Below are 9,040 nucleotides of genomic sequence, written 5' to 3'. Positions count from 1 at the left end.
AGGCACAGACCTCAAACGGATGATAATCTGATCAACAGCAGTTTTACTTCTCAATAAAAACCAAGCGTTGACCCGATTCGGTGGCTCAGTCTGACTCTCTGAAGGCTGAGTCCCTTGGTCTCGCACTTAAATCTTACTTCTGTCTCTGTCTACTTATTCAATCTGCGTCGCCCCTCTCGTGTCCCATTTGCCCTTGCCACGCAGGACGTGACACTGAATCATTTTGACTTTGGGGAAAAAGGCAGAAGTCCCATCGTACCACATTCGGTGAAGAAGGTGGATGAGGACACATCATAATGTTTTTATTTGACAGAAATTGCCATCTACCAGAAGTAATGTGTGACATGGAGTATTGTCATAATGGAGGATGATTTACTGCACACTTTAAAACACACCTCTCAACTGTACTCAACTGTACTCAACTGTACACACCCGACTGACTGCACCAAATAAGTTGAAACATGTCACACACTGTTACTAATGTTTGATGTGCAGCTTCCCATATTGAAGATCCCTTTCTTTCTGCTGGATGGCACTTGGCAACAGCATTCACCAGTTTTTTTTATCACAATAGAAAGGCTCCCTGTCACACATTGCTTCTGGTACAGTAATTTCTGTCAAATAAAAACATTACGGTGTGTCTTCATCCACCTTATTCACCGGATCTGGCACTGTGTGACTTCTGGCTCTTCCCCAAAGTCAAAATGACCATAAAAGGTAAACGTTTTGAATCGATTCAGGACATTGAGGCAGTGATGACAGTGCAACTAAAGACACGAAAGAGGACTTCCAGAATTGCTTCAGAAAGTGGCAAGAATTATGGGATAAATGTGTTCATAGTGAGGAGGAATATTTTGAGGAAGATTAATGACAATGTGTCTTTTAGTGCAATAAATTATTTTTTATTTAAACATTCACTGTATTTTTTGATCACACCAAATATGGATCTCAAATAAAATTTCAATATGCACCAAGAACTCCTAGACAGTCTTTTTCCCGTGAATGCTTTTTAAAGGAGTATTAGTGACTCCTCCTTCTAAATAGTAAGTAAAACTTACTGCAAATTTTTCTCCTTTGGTCTTCCCTGCTAATAACTCAAGTGTGTATGTAAATGGTGTGGCATCAGTTCCTGGATTCCACATCAGAACAGACCAGAGACATGGGTAGAATGTAGTAACTATTTATTATGGATCTACTCTACACTGTTTATACTTCTATCACCAGGTTTTAATGGAAGTCAATTAAAAAATAAATAAATATCAACAACAAATATACATCTCAAATATACTTCAAAAATAAATGTATTTATCCTCAACACAACATTAAAATAGTTAAGCAAATTAAGTAGTGACCTGTATAATCATTTTTTGTTTTGCTTTGAAAGACAATCTATTTGCATTATATTTCAAAAAGAAACAATAATTAAATAGAAAATCTAGAAGTGAAAAAATATAGTCATTAAAATAAAATAAAAACTCATTTAGCTACAGTTGGAGAGAGAATTAGTAAACTAGAAGGTTGATCTGAGAAAACCACCTAGAAAGAATCATAGAAATAAATAGAAGGAAAATGTGAAGTGTAAGGTAAAAGACATGGAGGAGAGAATGGGAAGGTCCAATATATGCCTAACCGGAATTTCTGCAAAGAGAATAGAGAGACTTCAGGAGAGGCAATATTCAAAAGATAATGGCTGAGAGATTCTGAAAATCGAAGAAAGATGCGACCTGAATCCTCAGTTGCCAGACGCATCCTGAGTCTTGAGTAGGCTAAATTAAAACAAATCCAAATGAAGACAGATTATTGTGAATCTGTACAACATCAAAGATACAGGATCTTAAAGTCAACCGAAGGGAGAAGACTATCTACAGATGAAAAAATTAAACTGACAACTGACTTATCGGCAGTGTCTTCTCAATTTACTGAAGGTAAATTAATGGCCAACCAAGAATTATATTCAGGTACTTTTATTCAATAGTAACAAGTTAATTTCAAAGAAGGCCTGAGAGAAAGCATCAGTCACAGATTCTCAATAAAAAAACTACTTAGGATCTGAAAAGGAAGCAGAACCCAGAGAAGAGTGGGATAGAAACAGACATGCAAGCAATGAACAATGAAATTGGTAAATGTTTAGGTAAATGGAAAAAGCATTAGTAATTTTATATGTATTTATATAAATATGTGTGTATACATATTTATATATATATACGTATTTAAACCATATGAGATTAGTTTTTTATAACTGAAAATTAGTCAAATATTGGCAATTTTATATAGTTCAACCTAACATAAAATATTTTTATATGTAGTTTAGTCTGTCTTATTCACTGCTGTATTTCCAGTGCTTAAAGCATTGCTTGTCACATGGTAGGGGGCCTTCATCAATATATATTGATGAAGGGATTACTTTAGAGGAAGTGTTATAAATATTAACAAACTAAGACAGTAGACCAAAGTAACATAGAAACGGAAAAGGAGAGATTACCGCATTCTGCAGAATTTGCATTATTCAGGAAGAAGATGGGAATATTGATTATCTTTAGACTTTGTTATGACAAGCAGGAATACTAAAAATTTAAGAATAGCCAATTAAAGGAATACAAAGAATAAATGACTTTCAAACTAGTATATGGGGGGAAAAGACTAAAGAACATCAGACTGACTTCTAGTAAAGGATGGTAGATTGATTGTATGCATTAATTAGCTTCTGCTTTTTTCTGAAATTCCAATACAATGGCGTTAAAGTGCAGTTTAAAACAAACAAACAAAAAACTCCACTAAACCCACAAAGAGAATAAGAGACACAAGACAGTTTGGAAGCTGGAAAGCCTCCATGTGGTAGTAACAGGACACACCTGAGAAGATAATTTTTAAAGCAGCAATGGAGAAAGCCAAGAAACCCCCTGATTTGTACTGCTGGACTCCCTGAAAGCTCAGACATTAGCAGTAACAAATTTTTCTGGAAGCGTGGGTGACAGTGGGGCAAAAAATGTGTCAGTTGTTTGAGCGTCTGTTTGAGAAACAGATATCCTTTCCAACTCCACTCGTCTGGGCTACTGTCCTTCCCCCAAAGCAGCAGAAAAACAGAAATTTATTCTCTGGAGGGGGTTAAAAAGTGGGTCTCTGGCCTGGGGAAAACAAGGTACTGCTGGGGGCCAGGGTTCTTTTACTCAGAAAAGGAGGATTTGAGTAAAACTTTATATATTAAATTATGAGATGTCTCCCTCCACACACTAACTTTCCCTTTGGCCAACATGTTGGCCAGTTAGACTTTATCCTCCAGGAAGAAGATTGGAATTTTCTCCCTGAGAAATGGACTCAAGGTTTCACATGGTCTTTTTGTTTCCTTCTAATTTACTATGAAATTTTTCAAACATACAGAAAAGATGCAAGAACAGTACAATGATCACCCTTGTACTCACCATCGAGGTTCAATAATCGTTAATATTTTGCCTTGTTGGCTTCCTCTCTCTATATACATGCATGTGCTTTACATGTGTGCTTAACCATTTGGAAGTGGCAGATAGTGTGCACTTCTCATCTAAATAACTTCAGTTTTATGTTCTAAAAAATGAGGACACTCTTTTCTACAAGACCACAATACTCTTATCATACCTGGGAAATGATGAGATGGGGATTGTAATGGTGGCACTAAATCTTCTATTTTGAGATTTGGATCTCTGATATAATTCAATTTATGAGGCAAAAAAGGTTAATAAAAGTGAGCCTTAAGGGGAACTGCCCAGGCCTGCATCCCCTCCCCAGGAACCACCAGGCTCATCCCCTAGAAATAAATCAAAGTGTCCAAACACCCCTTAAAAAGGGAGATAAGACCATAACCGGAGTAATCTGGTTTTGACATCTGTGCAAACTGCTGGGACCTGTTCGATATTTGAACTCTAGCCTCATTATAATACAATTAAAATAACATGAACATTAAGGCTTGGCCCCGCCATGGGTTTTTCTGTATGCATTCTGGGTAAGAGCATGTGCAGAAAGTTATAGTTATATAACAAACATATGTCAATCAAATGATCTCAGTCTATACATCACATCTGTTGTAAGGAAATTTACCTACCCTTTCTTACATAAGAAAAAGCTAACCTAAAGTTAGGTGCAGTTGTCTGCTCTGGCAACTTCTATGCCAGCATCTTTCTTCTTGAATAAATTCCCCTTAATCTCTTAATTTTCAAGGCTGTGAATTCCTTCACCTTTTGCGAATAACCAGGGGTTAATTCCAATGACACAACAAGGTGTAATTTAGCTTGGGACTTTTTGAAAGCTTTCTTTTCTTTGTTTGCCTCCTTTCTGCCAAACCTTAATAATTCTGCTTCCGATACATTTACTATGCATATCAGTTTCAATGTTTCTATTTACTTGGGCCCAGTGTTGGCTCTGTGTCTTGGAAAAGGTTTTGCATCTATATGGGATCCAGTCCTGGCTCCACCTTAAATCTATAATATATATCATATGCAAAGGTTGCAATAACCATTTCAACTGCTTCCTTCACCCTAAGGGACAAAGCAGAACTCAATAGAAAATCCCACTATAGGCCAAAATGATTTATATCCTTGTTAGAAAATATAAAACCTGAGATGAAACAAAGATTCAATGCAGCAGTTTCCAGCAGACTCTGCCCAGCCCAACCTTCTCTTTAATAAATCTTCCTTCTGTCTTTCTACCTGACTTGAGAATTCTTTCACAACCTGCGAGTGAGCAGCCACAACAGGAAAGTCAACAATAATTCCACAATATCATCAAATATACAGTCCATGCTCAAATTTACCCATTTATCCTTTAAAATGCTTTTTATTATTGTTTTATTATTTTTTTTCTGTCAACAACCAGTCAAGGTTTGTGCATTGCCCTAAGTACTCTTTCATCTCTAATAAAGCATTCCTATGTTTTTTTTTAAATGACGTAAACTTTTTTAAAAGACCAAACCGGTTGTTTTGTTGACTAACCCATATTCTTAACCTGTCTGATTGTTTCTTTGTAATGTCATTTACCTTGTTTCTCTGTCTTCTATGTTTCCCATAAACTTGAATCTAGGTCTCAAGCCTCAGTTATGTTCATGGTATACTTTAAAGTACATCAGGAGATGTGCGATGTTCGGTCGACTCCTGTTAGTTTCATTACTTTGCAGGGTGGTAACTACCTGATCTCTTCATTGTATAGATATGTTATTTCCCTTTGTAAATAAATAAACTCCAAAAGTCTTGCCAAAAATCGGGACATTGATGCATTTTAAGAAACTTCCATCTTTCTTAGTAAAATTAATCTTCCAGCATTGAGACTCTCCGTATAGGGAGGGGGCTCTGGACCTTGCAACGCAAATGCTTGTAGCCCAGATTTCCTTTCCCCCTCAGCTCCTGAAGTCACACTAGCCTGGCTGTTACATTCCTAAGAGGTGTTGACTGGTGAAAACAGTGGGAGGAGGCTTGCAAGGGCGGTGAGCAAGCCAGGTTTAACAAGCTAGGTTGTGTGGATCACCAACCAACCTGAGAATGATCAGCCGCCATGAAGGAGGGCTGCAGGAGAAACCAGAGAGCAGGTGCCCTGAGGAGAAGCCAGTTTTCACTGAAGGTCAGGAAGTGGAGGGAGTCTTCTAGGCATGGCTGAAGACACCGAGGAGTTTATTCCAGAGGGCCGTGGGAAAATCGGGAGGAAACAGAATTTTGGGGTGTCAGATAAGGAGAATAATCAAAGAACAATGCAGGAAAGAGAGTGGGAGAGTTCACCTTGGCAGAAAGTATTATGTTTTGGGCTATGGCCAGGAATGAGCGATGTGAGGCATGGTGGGCTTAGAAGAAAAGTTAACGTTGCATCAAAAATACCCAAAGCCTTGATGAAAGCAGCAGGCAACACGGTGACCAACATGACTGGAGACCTGGACAGGAGGGACCATTTACTGTATGCCAGCGACCCTGCCAGGTCCTGGAGATGAACTCGGCAAGACTAATACCCAACTAAGATTTCACTGAGTTCAGGGATGTTCCAAGTGCCGTACGGCAAAGGAAGAGTTGTCCAGGTGATGAAGGGAAGAAGCAGTGTGCACGGCGTAAGGCATGGAGGCAGGGAGCTATGCAGTCCATAGCACATTGGGAAAACAATGAGGGGCTCAGTACGGACAGGGCGCCGTGATAGGAAGTAGCCTGGGTGCACCTGCAAGCCTCTCTGCCCTTCAGAGTCTGGCCCAGTAGGATTTGAAAAGACTTGATAACATTAACTCCATGTTGAGCACCTACCATGCGCCCAGTATTTATCTGTATTATCTGTAATTCTCAAGTCAATACTCCAATGTAGGTATTGTTATCCTCATTTCACTTACAGAGAAACTGAGGCTCAGAAAGATTCAGGAACTTGTTCAGGGTCTTGCTCTTGGCTAATCCTGAGTCTGTCTGACTCGGAAATCCATGTTCAATACACAGTCTCATGCACAGGATATGAGAACCCTGCTCCTGGGACCACAACCAAAACAGAGCCTCTACGCTCCTTACTGGGAGAAGCCAGGAACCCACTGGACTCAGTAGAAAGCCAGGTCTTCTTCCCATCACTTCAAGGGGCTTATGATTTGGAAGAAAGAGGACTGTTGAAACGTAGGGAAGCCAGGGTCCATGTATAAGCTGATCTAAGCATAGGAACAGAAGCTCAGGGCCGGGCAGGGAAAGGACAGCCAAGCCCCGGAACAGCGGCCAAGTCATCATGGAGAATGGAGTCCACCTCTCCCTCCTGCCCCATCCCATACCTCTTAAGTTCCCTTCCTCTCCTGTCCCCGACAGAGGTAGAAACAGCTCAAGCTATTGCCAAAACACCAGGTCCCTGGTCTTTAGCCTTTTCACTATGGCCTGTTTACCCTGCATAGACCATGATCCATCGTGTCTGAGAAATACACCACAGCTAGATGTTTGTGTCAAAAACACCCGCTGGTGGTGCAACAGCCAGGTGGGACCACTGACGTGGACTCGAATACCACGAAATGTACTGAGCACATTCTAAGTCAACATAGTGATGTTTTGCCAACAAAGATAACGATTCTATTTGTTTATTTGTTTGGTTTTGTTTACATATACCATTCTTCATAGCCAAAGATTTGAAGCAGTGAAAATTGCAATGATGATGACGAGAGAGAGAGAGAGAGAGAGAGAGAGAGAGAGAGAGAGAGAGAGAGAGAGAGAGAGAGAGAGCCTCAGGACTAGGGAAAATAAAAATAATAGCAAAAAATCATGACCTGATAAAGCACAAGAGCTGAAGGACAAAATCACGGATGCAATAAGGCAACAAAGTTGCAAAAGTTGACTTTCACATTGGCTTTAGATTCCTGGAAGCCCAGGAAGAGAGAAATTCAGTCAGTTATGTAATTGCCATAGTCAGAAAGAGGAAGCACACCAGGCTCACAGGGAAAATAAAGCTTTTCCAAACATTGAATTGCAAAATAACTATCTCTATGGGGCTTTATACACAGGGACCTTTGAGTTGTATTAAAAAGTCACTAAGGAATGTCAATTTTGTTTATGATCACAGTGAGGTAGCCCAAATCTAAACTTCTGGTGACTTGACAAGATCTATGGATAGAATTAAGCATGCCTGACATTTTTGAGTAGGAAGCCCTGTCTATTAACATTTTAACTAACATTGATAAATAGCTTTTTATTTTGCTAATATTTAAAAGAATTCAATACAGGAAAAGTAAAAAATACAGATAAACAAAAAATATATAATCACCCATAATTCCACCATCAGCACTTATATATTCTTCCATATTATTTTTATCTAGGCACATATACACACATTTTTACATAATTTTCTTACAAATTTATTTTTATGGGATCAAGCTGTTTATTAACCTGATTTATTATTTAGAGAATACATCATACATATACATCCATGTAAATAAATGTTCATTCACAATATGATTTTTAATGTAGATTAATATGGACAAGCTATAATTTAACAATCTCTTATTATATGTTGTTTTGTTTTTAATGTTTAAAATTATAAACAGAACTGCAATGAATATCTTTATACTTAAATGCATGTGTTCTGTGGTTATTTACTTAACATGAATTTTTAAATGGAAGAACATTTTTTAGACAGGTACATTCCTATTCACAAACCCACTGCAGTAATACAGAAGACCTCCCAGGCAGGTGGGAACCAGGGGCTTAGACTCTAGAGGAATGAATGTACCACAAAGGCTTCAGTGATCTTCTGTCTATACTACTTTTGTGGACTTATAGATACACATGGCAAATTGAGTGCATATATCTAATTTCACTTTTTTCTGAAACTAGAGTGAACAGAACTCTTTATAAAAGATATAGACACATAAGGACAAGAAGAATGGGGGGGGGGAGCGCAGCAAAATTTTGAAAGCTAGAAAGCAGACAGACTAGTTGCAATTAACTTAACAAGCCTGAGAAAGCTGATCATAAGTTGGCAATGGGCAAAGGCGAACTCCAACCTGATTGATTGCACTAAACTTGCAAAAGTCTAATTAACTGTAGTAAATCTGCTGCTAGCCCATGTCAGTCCTGTGTGTGAATTAGAACTAACTTCCCTTTTCGCAAAACACTCCGCCAAAAATGTATCATAATAAATATACAATTCCATAACATCTACAGTATAAGAAAGGTGCCCTCACAATTGTGCAGCGCACATTCTATGCAGCCATGCATAACAGCCTTGAACCGCAAGTGCCAGGTACCACCAAAAGTAGAGGTGAATGAGGAAGCTGTTGTAAAATATGAAAGATTGGTTGAAACTATTTAAAAAGCGGGTAAAATTTAGCTCCTTTTTCTCACCTCAGGAGAAGAATGAGGGTTTATTCTCTGAAAAGGGAAAAACCAAAGATCTTTGGAAGGAGAATGCCAGGCAAGTTGAGGACAGGGGTACCGTATTAGAAACAGACAGGGCCGGCCGAGTGGCACGATGGTTGGGAACTCGCTTGGGATGCCAGAGGGCCCTGGTTCGGATCCCACATATGAGGGCCAGTGACACTGCCCTCTGCAGCTAAGATGCTGAACAACAGCTCAACCTGGAG

The sequence above is a fragment of the Hipposideros armiger genome, unplaced genomic scaffold (genome assembly GCF_001890085.2).
Source record: "Hipposideros armiger isolate ML-2016 unplaced genomic scaffold, ASM189008v1 scaffold_111, whole genome shotgun sequence".
Classification (NCBI taxonomy): Eukaryota; Metazoa; Chordata; class Mammalia; order Chiroptera; family Hipposideridae; genus Hipposideros; species Hipposideros armiger.
This window is presented reverse-complemented; position numbering follows the sequence as displayed.